General features: G+C 38.7%; 1 long non-coding RNA gene across 2 annotated transcripts in view; it reads right to left on the bottom strand.

Moving 5' to 3' along the window:
• Positions 1-36: 36 nt before the first annotated feature.
• LOC136269140 (uncharacterized) overlaps positions 37-17404 on the bottom strand; it is a 23192-nt gene continuing 5824 nt past the window's right edge. The window contains exon 4 of one of the 2 annotated variants that reach the window (XR_010707229.1): positions 37-154. This is a non-coding gene — a long non-coding RNA (uncharacterized lncRNA). The remainder of the gene's footprint in view (positions 155-17404) is intronic. The other variant, XR_010707230.1, reaches the window with a different exon arrangement.

Below are 17404 nucleotides of genomic sequence, written 5' to 3'. Positions count from 1 at the left end.
TAGTAAATACCTTTGCCTATAGGCAGTACTATAACATGTCCTCGAATTCCACAATCCACAACTGTAGGATACACTGTAACCACTTGATGTGTAATAACTTACAGGCGTTGAATATGATGTCCTAAAATAACTGGAACCTTGACGGTAGCAAACCCTGCAGAAATTCATGTTAAAAACAACTGATGTATTACTGATTATACAATGAGTTAGTGTATAACAATCATCCACCTTAGTGGTTTGCTATCATGCCTATGGGGTAAGCTGATAATCGGAATTTAAAGGTCAGTTCAGTGGATAGTTTAACCATTGTAGGAGTGCTTCTTGTGGTTGTAAATACAGTGGAACCCTTTAATCAGGACACTTCAAAATGAGGACACCTGTGTGATCTGGACACTTGATCTTAAAGTATCTCTTAGCATGTAAACCGACCCGAAAAATAAGGAAACATAATCAGGACACTTTGGTTGGTCCCAAGATGTCCTTAATACACAGGTTTCACTGTAAACCATGCAGTATAAAAGCCATGGGGTTATAACTCTTATATAGATCGATTACAGGTATATTAATAGTACGTGACTGCTCTATTAGAGTATTCGACTGTTCTATTAGAGTTTCTGACTGCTCTATTAGAGTATATCAATCTTTAAAAGTGGAGGGGCTAAGCCCCCTCTAAAATAAGAGTGGGGGCTCTAACCCCGTTACTACGTCTATGGGCCTTGAGCAGTCTTAACTGTACAGTATATTTTTAAAGCACCAGTTCTGTATGGCAAGAGAGAGATTTATGCCAATGTGTCATAAGTTTAATAATCAATGTATGTATTTCTGCATTGGGGAATTACTGCATCTTGAAGCTAATTTCAAGGTATCAAATATTAAACATTAATTTTGTCAGCATCTGGCAGATCCCTGCATCTGGGATCACCTACTTCTTCAATGCTATGATGAAAACTTGCAATTTTGGTGCCTATAGCTACCTAAAAACACAATTCTTGATCAATTTGTGTGTGTATGGGCTTTGAGTTTTTAAAAAAATTGTTGTGTGCAGGTCGAATTGACAGCAACAAAGGTGCTGTAGTGAGCCTAAGGCAACTATCTTTTGTTAGGTATTCCAGTATCCGAGATTTTTAAAATAAAAATTCTTCGTATATTCCCCTGTCACAAAATAACAATGCTCGTTTAATTTGGGATTGCTCCATCATCAGAGCTCCAATGGGGATGAAAATCGCTTAAAATAAAGCAAAGTTTAAGTCACACTTCTTAGTTTCTGGTCACCCACCCGCATGGAAAACCTGGAACCCAGTTATGAGGACCAGTTTTTTGAACATTTGACCATGAACGTATGTTGAAATGTGACCCTTGATGACAACCTGTTGTGTCCTCTTCATAAGCCATCCAGTTATCCAGTTATATATACACATTACCTTGAATTCTATAATGGCATAACTTCTTCATTAAGCATTGGTGTGAAACGGTATCAAATGCTTTACGGGAATCAATAAAATTAAATCAACTGAAAGATGGTGATCCAGTGCTAGTTGGATTTCTTCTACAATATTAGGTAACTGGGTCTCACATGAATGATTGAGCCTAAAACCGTATTGCTTGTCACTAAGTATTTGGTAAGTGGTTAAGTGTTCCATTATACAGTGGTAGAGGATGTGTTCAACAGTTTACTACATTATGGAAGTTAGAGAAATAGGTTGATAATTACTAGGGTTAGCTCTATCTCCTTTTTTGAATATTGGTGTAACATTTAACATTGGCTGTAAGCCAGTTTTCTGGTAAGTTGCTTGAGTTCAAAGATTGAGTAAATATCACTAAACTGGAGCTATTTCATCACAACAATACTTGAGAATTCGAGCTGGTATGTTATCAGGACCACATGATTTGGATGGGTCCAGAGTAGATAGTAACTTTTTAATTGGCCCATCAACTGAGATTGGAACATTAAGCGATGGTGTTATGGGAATTCAGGAATATTAGATAGATTTTCTTTGATAAAAACAGATTGAAATTGTTTGTTAAGGATCTCAGCCTGGTCTTCAGAATGGTACACAAGTGAATTTTCTAATTTAAATGGTGCAACGTTCCATGAGCCACGTTGTGGGTTGTTAGCGAATTCCTTTCAGTAAGCCACCGGTCCGCAATATGACGTGGCATGATGAAAGTTAATCAAGTGTTTCATTATCACCCTGAAAAAGTCAGAACAACTTTGCTATTTGAACTATACCAGACCCTCTCGCAACTATAGGCGCTTATAATGGATAAATTTCATAATAACAAAAGTTTCCCCCAGCAACCTAAATTTTACAATATTTGTAGGGGTAAATGTCTATAGTAACATCTCCAAATTTTAAAAGGATAGCATATATAGGTCATGAGATATTACATTTTAAAGTTTGTCGTTTTTCCATACATTGTCTATGAGAGGGGGAAACAATTGCCCCTTCTGGGCAACCACATAAATAATGTGAGAAAACAACAAATTCAATTAATGTCATTTCAATTTGTAGGTGAGAATCTCACAATTAATTTATAACCTCTCTAAATTTTAAAACGATAGAGTGTATAGATCATGAGATATGACATTTTGAAATTTGTGGTTTTCCCATACATTATCCATGTGATTTCCCAGAAGGGGCAACTGCTACTCCCTCCCATAGAAAATTTATGGGAAAACTGTAAACTTCAAAATGTCATATCTCATGATCTATATATGCTATTCTTTTAAAAATTGGAGACAATACTTTTGACATTCACACCTCGTAAATTTCAGGTTGCTAGGGGCAACAGTTTAAAATTCCTTATGAAATTCATCTATTATCAATTGATAAGCGTCGCGCGCAAGACTAGCTGGATGATACTACACATGCTGAGTGTACAGTAACAGTGCATGCATCATTCATAAAGCATTCAGCAAGGTCTGCCTCACCTATTTAAAATTTCTAGCTACGCCCTTGATCATTTATGGAATAATTAGCTACGGAGTTTACTAAAGGCCTAGATATAGGTATAAGCTTGCTTGTCAGTAGAGATGGTTGCACACTTTCCGTGAACTCCACTGGAATGCAAGATTACATCACGGTATTGTTTTGCACCAAGGATGATGTAATAATCATGCCAATCACCACTGAGAGCAGACTAAGACGAAAAAATCGTACTGGTAATGTCCTGGTGATATATTTGAAACACTGCTGAACAGGTTTATTTGCCACCCCCACACAAACTGTCTGGCACGCGAGACTAAGTGGTAACTTCATGATGGGGGCATGTCCACCAAATAAAAAGTGCAGAAAATAAAAGGGCAAACTACAATTAAAATAACTAACTACTAAACAAAAGAAACTGACTACACAAATTACCTTAAAACTACCTTACTAGCTACTACTGCAATAACTACAAAAAAACAAACTAGGTATTCAGGGAAGGGAAATCACAGAGCCCAGTATTTTAGTACCATTCTAACGTTGTTAGTCCAAAGCGACACTGAAAGTTGCTGCAGCAAGTTCCTCCGAGCCAGTTTATTAGAAGCACTACTTCTGGCTGTGGTGCGGTCAGCAATCGAGTGAAGAACTCTAAGAGCAAATGGAGACCAAACACCAAATGTTTTCACCACAAGGGGAATGAAGTCACACCCTGCTTCCTCTACAGCATCTTGATGTCTCCAACTCCCCAGCTGTAGCAGCTACCCTGGCACAAGAAGAGGAAGAAGGTGAAGCCTGAGTAGTACTATGGACTGACAAGTCAAAGTATAGTATACACTATGCAGGGCAACCATGCCGGAAATCTGGATGGTAATCATCACCAGGGTGAGAGTGATCATCACCAGAAATACGTTGTTCCTTAAGCATGCCAGGATGAAGCATGGTTGACAATATCAACTAGTGCATCATGTTGACGAATGCGCATAGGCCCATGAGAACTTTCCAGAAGGTGGTCGCCACAATGATCTATGGTATTAAGGCACACACAGTGGTGACAGTGGAAAGAGGGATATCCCCAACCATAAACGAAAGCTGACTATAAACTCAGGACCAGGAATAGAAAGGCCAAGAGAAACTTGAGGAATAGCCTTAAACCACCCACCACTGGTGCCTGATGAGTGAGACAAGGCTGTAAGACGAGCTCGCTCCCGGATACTTGATGAAACAAGAAGCTGTTCATATTGATAGTCATCTAAAACAGCCTGCAAATCATGCTGAGAAGCAACAGAAACAGAAGGATCAGAAGAAAATTCTTCAAAGACAGCCACAGCTATATCTTCATCAGGGAAAGTCAGATCATGAAAGTCTAGTGACAAAAGATGGGAAGCTAATAGATGAATACTATTGCATGAACCCAAGAAAGCTGCTGCAGCAGTTTGGCAAGAAGAATGTAAACCCAGACCACCCAAACGAAAAGGTAAAGTAGCTTGGCACCATGGATCAGATGGAAGGCTACATTGTAGAATACGGCTCAAGCAGGTTTTAAGATTGAGATCAAACTGTTCAAGAAATGAGTGCAATACAGTAAACAGTACTGTACGAAGAAGATGGACAATCCTAAACAACTACATAACAGATGGAGCTCAACCTGGGGGTCCTCCAAGATGGAAATGCAGCCACAACTTTTGCTAAGCAGGAAGACAGAAACTGACCAAAACACTCGGTTGTTCCCCAAATTGGGGATCCTAAGAGCTCTCAACCCTTACTCACATGCTTTATGCTAGTTGGGAATTCCGGGAAAAAGTCACCAGATCGCCAGAATAACTCACATTTAGAAGATTTAAGTGCAGACCAAACTGAGGGCTATGAGAAGAGAAAGTACTCAAACTTGCAGCAAGGAAGATCGAGAACCAATGAAAGTCCCATCATTTAAATATCAAGACTAAGTCATGAAGCTTAACAAAATCAATGAACTGCATTAAGACTAGAGAGAACAGCAAGGAACCCAAAGGATCACCTTGTTGCACCAGGTGAGTACGCAGTGAGCCAAAACGTAGTTCAGCAGGTTGAGAATAACACCACTTTACCCAAGGAGAAATCTCTGGAAAATCATCAGCAATACGGGTAAAGAATGCAGAACATGCAGCTACACTCATTAAAAAGCATTATCTATGTCAATCTCTTTAATAGAGCTAAGGTGAAGTCAGGAGCATTTTGGTAGATATAATGACGAGTAACATGAATAACAGCCTCTAAGTCCCCCTGGGATACCCACCCCAACTTGACCATAGGGAAGGAATACTCCAGAAAGGGATGGACGAACAGCCAGACAACATAGTTAGCTTGCCAGGCACTGAAGTACCTCACCCACAGCAATCGGACGGACACCCCTTCTTTTTAAAGCAATGCTGTCAAAGGGGCTCCACACAACCAAGGAACAAGACATTATGGGGCTTTTCCAGAAAGCAAATAGTTCATCAGACAAGTAAGAGATGTAAGACAATCATGAGCATCAGGAGCAGCAGTCCCAGCAATTGCATCCAATAAATGTTGAGCATGGAGCTTAGAGGCTCCAGGACTAGTGCCCTTTGGAAAGGCTTGTAAACAATTCAAAACCATTGATCCATCAACTATCAAAGGCTTAGAAGACACTTCACCAATGTCTGGCGGAAATGATTGGTGAATAGCTAAGCTATAGTACTAGTTCTCACCTTACCTCAACATTTTTCAACTCATAGGATGGCAAGGATAACAAAACGCTCTCCATCTGAGTGGTTTTCATGGCAAAATCCAAGTCGTGCATCCTAATTGATAATTGATTTCAGCCTTAACATCTATATAATACGGCTCCTTTGATCTGAGGAGTGAAAGTGTTACATTAGCCATTAGCCATTTGTTGGACACATTCTACTTTTCCTTGTGGTCTCCAGATAACATTGCCATATTTGAGTTGAGGATGAACAATAGTAGAGAATAAGCATGTAAATGTTTCTTTGGTGAGTGAGATTTACGAATGACTTCTTGATAAGACCAACAGTATGGATAGCTTTACTGGTGGCAAATGATGTATGTAGATGAAATTTCAAGGTCGTCTATAGTTGCAATCCTTCTCATTGCTGACTTGTTGAATAACGTGATTATTCATTTGATATAATTATGTGTTTAGGGTTGAATGCTCCCAGATCATTCTCATCCTCCTCATTATCTTTGATGCTTCGTAGGCTCTGTCCTTACCTCTGTCCAACATATCAACTCACTTTCAACCTGCTGAGAGGCTTTCACCAACAATGTGTCCATCTTGGCTGGGATCCAGGTCATCGCATCCTTTGTTGTTAGCTAGCTGGTGCCAATAATCCTGTAGCAATATATAATGAGCAGAGTTGACTGGAACACCCAGCTATTTGAAATTTTGCAGGAATTGGATGCAAAGGATCAAACACTAATGATTACTTTGTTCTTAGGCAGCAGCATCAATGCAACATCCTTTCCTCAAGCCATTCTCTAAATAATTAAGACACTCATTTGCCACCAGAATTATTCAGTCAATAAAACAACCCGAAGGAATGATGTAATAATCACCAAGGTGGAAGAATCCTAGCGCTGCATGTTTTATGGGGTGTTTTACCTATACGAAAACAAAGAGAAAACAACTAATCTACAGAGCCTACATAGTCCTACAAAACACTGTATGGACTACCAGCATATATACACACAACCCCCCAAACAGGGGCATTAACAAGAAAGAGGCTCTTCAGCCTAAGACTGAGTATATACTTTACAGGGAGTGGGAGTAGGAGGAAGAGTCTAACTTTCACAGAGGACTGCCAGCAACAAACTGAACAGATGTAAATACATTCAAAGCATTGTGGTGCCAAAGCCAAGCAGAGAGAGCTGATAAATGAGAAACCATCATGGCATTCCCACATCAATCAGCTATGTCACAAAGCCCAGCCAACCAGCTAGCTACTAGGATTTCTGTAGCTGCTCAAGAACACTTAAGGAACATTTAAAAAGCATCTAAATCTAAGCTATAGTACCCATACTACCACTATTACCCACATTATTTATATTACCACTACATTACCAGTAAATACTAGTTGCTATATCATAATGATTTAATGTAAGAAAAAGATACAACTAGGGGAAGGAACCTATAGTCTCATAAGTGGTTTCTTCAAAGCACAGACAGCCTGTGTAAGCATAGAAAGCAACAAAGTGCAGACTAAGTGACTATCTCCTGGTATAGTGTTGTTATCATTATTATAAACTAGCATTGGTATATATCTGCCCTACCATTTCACATTCCACATTAACCACAACAACATGAATCAATAGAAATCATGCTCTAAAATAGCATGCATGGCGATACCTTTTGCATCAATTGCATGAACCTTATTCCACCATTATGCAAGCCTAATAGTTAAAGTGATGTGTGAACATGCTGGTTAACTAAACAGCAGAATTGCATGTAAACTAAACCAATAATTATCAATACGTGTGCAAATTATGTGGTGCTGTCCTATCATGCAGGCACTGTAATAATATGGTCAATAAAGAGTATTTAAAGCAGTACTATTTGTTGTAGCTAGCTATACTGCAAGCAAAAGTTTGAGTAAAATTAACTTAACACAGAGGTGCACACTTCCTGGCTAATTGTTTTATAATTTAGGCAAGTAGTTAGCATCACAAAGAATCGGAGTTACAAAGAGAAGGCACTTACTTTAATAGAACACATTGGACAAATACACAGACAAACAAACATGCACCTGCCCATGCCTGCTCTATACCTATCAAATGTGCTACTGTATACTTTTCCAACAGTCCATATGCTGTGAAGCAATACCAGGATGCTATGAACTTAGCTACTATGAGAAAAAAGTTGAGTATGTTCCAAAAAGGTATATATATAAACAAAAAAGTTTTGTCACTGGCAGGATTCGAACCCTCATCCTACGCAGCAGTAGTTGCAACAACTTCAGGGAGGTGCTTTACCAGCTGAGCTGTTTATTGTGTGGTTTCTTAATTGGCAGAAAACAAATCTACATGGGTATTGTGGGTAGGTAAAAACGGTGGACCCGGGGACAAAGGACCCCAGGACCTACAGGGATCCAACTCTTCTTGGAATTTTATAATATTCTATACTTGAACTAGGTACTCCTGCAAGTGATCTTGCATGGCCAATCCCTTTTTCCTCCATCACAGTGTTTCGCACGATGTTTACATCAATTAGCACCTCTGAAAAAGTGTCTGAAGCTGACTGCATTTATAGGCCACTTGCTTGCTGCACAATAAGCATACTAATCTATTATGCCACCTATAGCTACTAGAGTAATTTAGAAGCACCACAATGTATGAAGTCTGGTTGTCGAGCTGCTGGAACTTGCTTAGTTCGGCTTAGCTAGTAATCACTATTTTCCTGGAATAATTATATTTGTTTACACAATGTTTATAAAGTTTAGTAGCTAGGTGACATAATAGACTAGTATGCTCATTGTGCAGCAGGCAAGTGGCCTATAAATACAGTCAGCTTCAGACACTTTTTCAGAGGTGCTACATTGTGCGAGACACCGTGACAGAGAAAAAGTGGATTGGCCAAGCAAGACTACTTGCAGAGATACCTTGTACAAGTATAGAATATTGTGAAGTGGAATAAATTCCAAGAAGATCCCTGTGGAGTCCCCTGGTCCCAGATCCTTGGTCCCCAGGTGCACTGTTTTTACCTACCCAGGATCCATGCAGGTATTGTAGCTAAGTAGACGGTATTCATGCAAATTCTTAGAAATGCTTGGCTGCATAGAATGAAGTGTAAATGCAATTGGCTCTATAAATATATAGCATTTAACACATAAATTCATAATTATAGTCAGCCTAAAAGTTTGAGGCCCTTTTTATTGGAGCTTGGAGGTCCCTTTTCCCCTGAGGCCCTAGGCAGGCTGCCTACTCAGTGCAATGGTAAGTGATTTTAGGTGTGAGATGTCTCTGAAGGTGACTCAGTCAAGAAGTGAAGCTATGCACGACAAGGTGTTCATGAAGGCCAGCACAATTAGCATAATTATGATCCCAAATCAAGGCAATATGGCACAGATTAAAAGCCACTGGTAGCCTTAGTGCCAGTACATCAGTGGTGCAGCAATGTCACATTGATGTGTACACACTATGTGCATACACAACATACTCAGCCATATATGACATACTGGAGCCGGATATACACATTAAAGCATGCAGTAGTGTATGCAGCAATGTATTATTGGCAACACTGCATGATGGTGGAAATCATTCTATTAGCAAGCCAGGTGAAGGATGAAGCTGTCATGCAGCAACTTGGGACTCACTGTACCATCTGGAAACAAGACCAATCACTTGTAAAACAAAGAGACACCTGCCACAAATGATCTGTAGTCTGAATCAAAATCATTGTGGCTCTTAATTACCTAATTTGCTGTCTCTGAAGATGACTGACTCAGTCATGAAGTGAGGCTATGCACAACAAGGTGGCGAAGGTACAACTGGCAAATGATACCAATCAAGCCAATATGGCATAACTGATAGACTCTGTTGTAACTAGAGGTCGCTGCTATGACAAATATAAATTACAAACAATACTGACATTAAAACATACTTGTGATCTTGTTGTTTACGTGTAAGGTGGCCTCCTCATGCAGGCTCCAGCAATCACTCCACATACCGTCGCTTATCTATTTTCCTTCGCATAACTATTTATTTGTTTACATTTGTAGCTATCCCCGGGCCGCAAACTTAAGCTAAGGAGGCTAACAGTAGGGAGTCAGAAACCTGTAACTGAAACTATGCTGAATGCAGAAAAAAAAACCAGGCCAGGCGGTGACTTGATCCATAGACAGCTTGCAGTCTAGGCAAGTGCCTGAGAAACCCAGGTAACTACGTAGCTGAGTAGTATGAGGGGGTGGCCTCCAATATACCCTGTACTCCGATCTTCGTCCTTGGTCAAAGTGGTCAAAATCGAAAAATAAGCCTTGACCCTTGACTTACGCTAAACTCCGTGCTTGACCCTTGACCGAATTCTTGCATATTTTCGTAAATTTACGGTTATGTTGTAACTCTAGAAGTATCAATTTTGGTATACACTTTAGGCCACTCCAATAGGTAATTATGTTTCTGGTCCTTTGAAAATCAGTTTTGGCGGAATTCAGCAACAAAGCAACAATGAAGTGACTGCTCAATTAGAGTGTTTTTGTGATTTATTTTATTTTTATTTTAACTGCTTTTTAATAGACCTGCATTAAAGGTCTGTGGGAAACTGGTTCCCACAGCCAGAAAAAGTATACATACAACTTACATTTACAATTGAATGTATAAATTACAATCAAATTAAGTTAGCTGGCTAAAGTTATTACATACATTTACATTTGATATATAGTTAAACTATCCTATAATTTTAAAACTTATATATGTATTTAATAATAAACTTACTTACATAAGTACTTATTTTAAGAGAGAGCAAGAAAAAAATTATTAATTACTGCTGAAGTTTGATGGGGCAAGTACTGGTAGACTGTTGTAGGTTCTTGGTAATCTGTTAAAGTAGAAGTTACTTTGTTTGTTGGATGATGTAAAATTGTGTTGAAGCTTGTTGCTGGTGGTGGATCTGGTAGGATTGCAGCAAAAGTTGACATAGTTACTGATATTGAAATGATTAGATGGATGCTGGATTGATTTTACGAAGAAGAGTATGTCATAAAGATCATAGGTGTACATCAGTGGTAGCATGTTAAGTTTGATAAGATGTGTTTTGTAATCAGTTACATAGTCATTTAGAATAAATTTGGTTGCCCAGCGTTGGATTCTTTCTAAAGTAGAGATGTCGCAAATAAGGTAGGGGTGCCATAAAGGAGAGCAGTAAAGTATATAGTTGTGATCTAACTAATGCTAAATTCAAAGTTTTCTTGGTTGGAATGTCAACTGAGTGGCTGAAAGTATGTCTCAGTAGTCCAAGGGTTCTATAGGATTAGCTGATATATGGTTATAATGATTTTTCCAAGATAAATCAGTTGATAAAATGACGCCGAGGTCACGGTGAGTACTACTAGTTTTGATTATAGTGTCGTCTATGAAATAGGATGTGGGGAATTTTGTATTAAATGATAGATGTATAAACTTGCTGGTGTTAAAAAATTGGTTCCAATCTCTAGACCAGTTTGCCATTGAATCAAGGTCTTGTTGAAGTTGTATGGAGTCTAGATGTTCAAGAATTTGTTTATAGCATTTTGTGTCATCTGCAAAGGAGAGAGCATTAGAGCAACGGACAGATAAAAATAAGTCATTGATGTAGATGAGAAATAAAAGTGGTCCTAGAAGACTCCCTTGAGGCACACCTGCATAGGACTGGTAGGAAGGAGGAATATGAATGAACCATTAAGGTGAACACATTGCTGTCTGTTGTTGAGGTAAGATCTAAACCACCACCAAAGGTTGCCAGTGATACCGATTTTCCAGAGTTTTAAAAGTAATTCATTGTGGGGAACTCTGTCAAATGCTTTTGCAAAGTCTAAGTATATTACATCTGTTTGAATTTTACAGTGTTCATGAATACTATTTAAAAATATAAGAAGTTGTTGTAAAGTTGAACAGCCTTTCACAAATCCGAATTGACACATAGAGATGGCATTGGAAATGGAGGCTATAACTTTGTTGTATAGAGTATATCGATCCGTACTATGCACTTTGCCCAGGTTTTTACTGATAAAATACAAATTATGACACTTAAATAGTTAGATATAGCATACTTGTTGCAGCCCAATAGCTAATTGTTTCTGAAATCCAGGTTTTCCAAAAGGCTGATGCGGGCATTTTACCCATGTATTTCTGAAATTTCACATTCTCCAAAATAGGATGCGGGTGGAGGACCAGAAACATAATTACCAATTGAAGTGGCCTTACAAACGAAGCTTGTCTTTTGACGTACTGCAAATTTCTTGCCGGCTTGACTTTTGACTTTCGTTTTGACCGAGGACGAAGATCAGAGTACAGGATATATTGGAGTGCCACCCCCTTGTCTAGTCATAAATAGATCAGTAGCTATCTGCAATCTCGATTGTCATATCAGATATAACAAGAAAGTCCTGCAGCGTACCGCAGGAGGAGACGGTCTTAGGAGTGAGAGGGCTGCCAGGTAAAAACATTCGAGCCAGAGTTTTTTTTTATTTATTTTTTTACAACAAGCTAAGCCAATATTGTCCTTAGCTTGTTGTAACAATATTGTCTTTAGCTTGTTGTAAAAAAAAAAAAAAAAAAAATTCTAGCAGATGACGAGGGCAAGACCGCGAGAAATACCACTCTTGGAATTCCTAATTTCCCCGGCTACCGCACTTGGTGAGGTGGCAGCTATTGTCAGCAGGTGGTCACCTTTTCTTCTTTTTTTTGGTCTTCAACTTATACAGCTAGGCTGAAGTTGCAATTTCAAAGTGGAACCCCCCTTTTTAAAAGTCTGGATCCGCCCCTGCTAATAACTGTAGCTATAACAAAAAAAAAAAAAATAATAATAAATAAATTTTACTGTATAACAAAACATAGCGCTACATGCCTTAATAGCTAGCTACACTATAGCTCAGTATAGCTTACCCCTGGCTCTGTGCGGAGACGTTCCATGTTACAAGTGCGATGATGCCAGCGACTTGCATAAATAGCTCGATAAATAGCGTCATACTGATGTGACAACGAATCAACCAGTGAACGAGCTAGTGATAGATATAACTAAACGCTGGCTATAATTTATCGAGGTATTTATAAAGAATTTCATTATATAACGGAAACACATCACGTGATCATACCAAGCGTGACTCATTCGCGCACTGATGACTGAAACGCTTCGTGGTGCAGTTGTTGAGATATGATACGTAGTGCCAAACCCTTCGTGTTTATAAGGTTAGTATGTAATTGTGAATGTTTTGTATACTGGGTACAACAAACTTTCAGTACATTACTGATCAGTAGTATGCAAACTACTCGAGCTTAATGTCCTTGGCTTTGTTACGTCAGGTGGAGGGTGTCTGCTCTTCCATGAAACTCATGACTATCAATGTTATATTACAACACATCCATGACAGGTCCCTAGTAGGATAGCACTTAACATATGGACATGATGTGAAGGAAGTACCTTGCACACACATATTAACTGATACAAGGCCGGAGGAGACGGTCCAGTTGGTCAGGCCTGAGCCGGACCAACAATCTAGAGTTGGACCAACTAGCTGACCAGCTCGAACTATATTACTTCATGCAATCTCTGGATGATCACATCTACACGTACATTTCACAGATGTTATTGAAATTGCATGGCATGAGTAGTTGCCTATAGTTTCTCAGCCTAACTAAAGCACAAAACTACACATACAGTACTTCCAATTACCTTACAGTACAACATAGCATTCGCATCATTTTGTACTGAAAATCTCATCCAGATTGTGGATTCTACGTATCACGTGTGCTGACAGTTGGAATTTAACACATGTACAGCAGGTGCCTTTGATTCTAAACCAGCACACTTATATCACAATTCAATCTAAAAAAATCATTAGCATTTCTTGGCTTGGCTTCTTTTACTGGGCGGCTGGCAGTGACAAACTAGGCACCTCATTCTGTGGCAGGAAGCTGTACACCCATACATTACATGGCGGCCATCTGGATGAGATTTTGAGTAGAAATCACTCCTCTTCAACTACCCACTCGTCATGTCGAGATACTGAGCAAACTATCAGTCTCATCCCACATCGCGCCATTTTCAAATAGTGATTGATCTCATGATTGTCCACCAGTATATTTACGTGATGATCCATTCACTTCATTGCATACAAACCAGTACAGTAGGACCTCGATTATCCGAACAATATAAGTGACTGCTCTATTAGACTATTTTGCCATTAGGTGAACATTCTATTAGAGTAGTTAAATAGATTTCTGTATATAAATGAATGGGCTTCATTTGTGACAAATTCACTTATCTGAACACTTATGATTGAACTGGTACACAGGTGTTCGGATAATGGGGGTCCTACTGTATAGTAGACGGTCTAGTATACTGCATTTTTGTAGCTGTCTTTTATTGTAGCTGTGTGAATTTACTGTATACAGCTAGCTGCCTAGTCGTAAATACTACAAATATAAATTAATTATAGGCTGTTCTATAAGGTGCATGGCCATGCTGCATGTATGGGTTCCCTGTGAAATTTGGGGGAAAGTTGCAAGTTGCTAGCTAGTTTTACTTTAAGATTTAGCATCAATTTCAAGGCTTTTCAAGCCTGTAAATTGTAGCTCCTGGGGGTTGCACCCCCAGACCCCCTTGAACTTCTAATTGCTACTGACTGTACACTAGCTGAGCCATACAGCAAGTTTCATGCTGTGTCCCCTGTATGTCAGGTCTACAATTACCTACCTATTATACATAGTATAGAAAGTCTGAAGAACAACAAATAGGCTTGAGATTTATATTGCTAACTAGCAGTGAAATATCACTAAAATGGCATATCTGAGTGTCTAATTTTCAAAGTTTTCCTGTGGGGGCATGCCCCCAGACCCTCCTAGAATTCTCGTGCTTTGCACTTCGCAGAGTATGCAAAGCACACTGTGCAGCAACTCCTCTCATTGGCAGCACCATGTATATAGTGGCAATTTCAACATATACAATGGCCTGACCAACCCAATTTTCCCTAGCCTTGAACTGATATATCTTGAGAGCATTGCGTGTAGTTAATTAAAGTGGCCATTTTGTAGGTCAATAAGATTATGCCTGTGACGTATTTATCTATTTATTTATTGTTACTGGGCAGACGGCAATTGCTGATGCGCCCGGGGGCGATCAACACCTCAAAAGAAATCACGCATAGAATAACTCACTAAATATCGGATGGACTCCAAAATCGGATGCAATTACTCGAGCTACAACAGGAATTTTTGCAATTTATTATGTCTTTAGGTAGTTCAAGGCTGCCAAGTATTGCATGGTCTCGTCCCCAGCCACCCATGTGGTTGATCACAACTCGAATAGCTGTAGGCAGAAATGAGTGGTAGAAGGTGTTTATTCTTGAGGACAGAGGTGTATCCAGGATTTTTTCCAGGTGGTTTCCAGCTCAGTAGTGAGTTTATTGATTCAAGGGTCAGGGGAGCAGCCCCCAGCCATTGATAAATTTTAAACATTCAAAATTTACTACTAGTTTATGCTCTATGGATAATGCAAACTATTTATATATGCTATAGGAGTATTATTATTATTATTATTACTGTGTAGAACCTCACAGGGAGTATAAACACACAGAGTAATAGTACTATAAATTCTCCAATAAAAACTTGATTTAGCTAGGTATTAAATGTTTCAAGTTTCAAGCTAGTTTTGCTTATACGCATTATTTTTAACATGTCCATTTAAATTGTAATCCATTATCATCAGAATGTTCTATATAAAGTACTTTCGACTTCTCAATAGAATACATCTGACTGCTCTATTAGAGTAGCTATCTCGATCTTTATTAACATAAAATTTTCCTTTGTAGCTAGCTAAACTCATAGTCTTGTTCTCCCTTAATTCTTTTTGAATAAGTTTCCCATAGCATTGCATACAACTCTTCCCATTTGTCTTTATAGTTGTGCAAACAAACTATGATGGTTTGGCATTCCTGCTGCAAGCCTAGCTACAAGTTCAAATTTCAAAGGAGGTTTCCAGAACCCTAGGAAATCCCCCTAAATGTGCCCCTGCATGGAGGATATATATTGTTGATGTAGTGAAGTTGTAGGGTTGGGATTTCAATGATGCCTTCAGCAACTCCATATGGTCACCACATCAGTAAAGCATTCAACACAATTAATGTTGCACATGGCACAGCAGAGTAACTAATATGCTTAAATGGTCCACTATAGATCAACGTCATTTCTGTAACAAATTACTGATATTTTAAACTGGATGCATATTCCAAAATTGGTCTTACAAATGATTTAAAACAATTTGCCTTGACAGTGATTAATGTTTCTTTCAGGAAAGACTTGTAATTCCAGAATAATTGTTAAGAAACTGTTTCCAGCTCAGTCTACGAGTCCAGTCCATGAAATACATTACACCCTACTACGCTACTGCTATTATGTTCAGTGTTGGGAGTAACGCGTTACATAAGTAACGTGTTACGTAATATTATTACTTTTGTGGTAACAAAGTAATATAACGAAATACGCTATAAAAACAGGTAATATAACGCAAGTTACTTAACTTACAAATGTATCGCGTTACATAAGTAATATAGTTACTGTAACGAGTCTAATATTACGTAGTATTATTACTACAAGTAATGAAGTTACTAGTCTCGTTAGTAACGCTTAGCCACAACGAAGTAACGAGGCCTACTGAATGAAGCTTATTCACCAGCTTCTTACTTATAACCAAGATTTGCTTATTGTCTAACAACGCAATCATGTCACGTGATAAGGTGGTAGTTTCACACGTGACAGCTCAAGGCTGTGGACACAAAGTAATATAATATGTAATATTATTACAGTTACTTTATTTTATGGGTAATATGTAACTGTAACTAAATAGTTCAGTTGCAAGTAATATGTAATATGTAACTAGTTACTTTTACAAAGTAACTTGCCCAACACTGATTATGTTGTAGTATAACTAGTGTAGCTATAGAGTTTTTGCAATCAACAAAATATCATGAGTAACAATGTGGCTGGTGCACAGTTATAATTATATTCATGTTTCCTCCTGGCTTTGTGGCTGGTGCACAGTTATAATTATATTCATGTTTCCTCCTGGCTTTAGAAGGTTTCAGAAACCTTCTAAAACCAGGATGGAGACTTTCCTGAAAGAAATATGAATACAATTACAACTGTACACCAGCCACATTCTTGTCAGTCCTCCAGTGCCCAAAAAATGCCAAGATATAGTGTATTCATGTTTTTCTCCTGGTTTCCCTCCTGGCTTTAGAGGGTTTTGGAACTTTTAAAACCGGAAGGGAAACCTTCTAAAAGGCCAGAAAATAACTGTTTTGTAAATGTAAAAGTGTATTTTAAAATTATCCGTGTCTGTGTCCGTGTCTGCATCCGACCGTATCTGTCTTTTCCAACTACCCCCACATGGGAATGCTCAGCTGGTACCTTGAAATTCCATTGGCCAGCTGGAACACAAGGTTAGAGACATGGACGCCCTTGGACAATTACCCAGATGCTTTCTAGGTGTATATCTTTCACTTTTAAGAGTAGCAAAGATGGTCTTGAAGAGTTGTATGTTAAGGGTATAACTGGAGACTCCATATGACCTGCTTGGCCATTTTCTGTTGTGAACTCACAACTGTAATGTAAAAGGAAATGACTTGAAATAATTTTTTTAACAAGTGTGCAGCCACATGTTAATCATTAAGACTGCTAGTGATAGTGGACATAATGTCAGTAATAGTGTTGAGAAATGAGTTAATTATCATGCTATATAAGTCAGTAATTACTGATGCGTCCAGGGGGAA

This window comes from Dysidea avara, chromosome 10 (genome assembly GCF_963678975.1).
Source record: "Dysidea avara chromosome 10, odDysAvar1.4, whole genome shotgun sequence".
NCBI classification, from domain to species: Eukaryota; Metazoa; Porifera; class Demospongiae; order Dictyoceratida; family Dysideidae; genus Dysidea; species Dysidea avara.
This window is presented reverse-complemented; position numbering and strand designations above follow the sequence as displayed.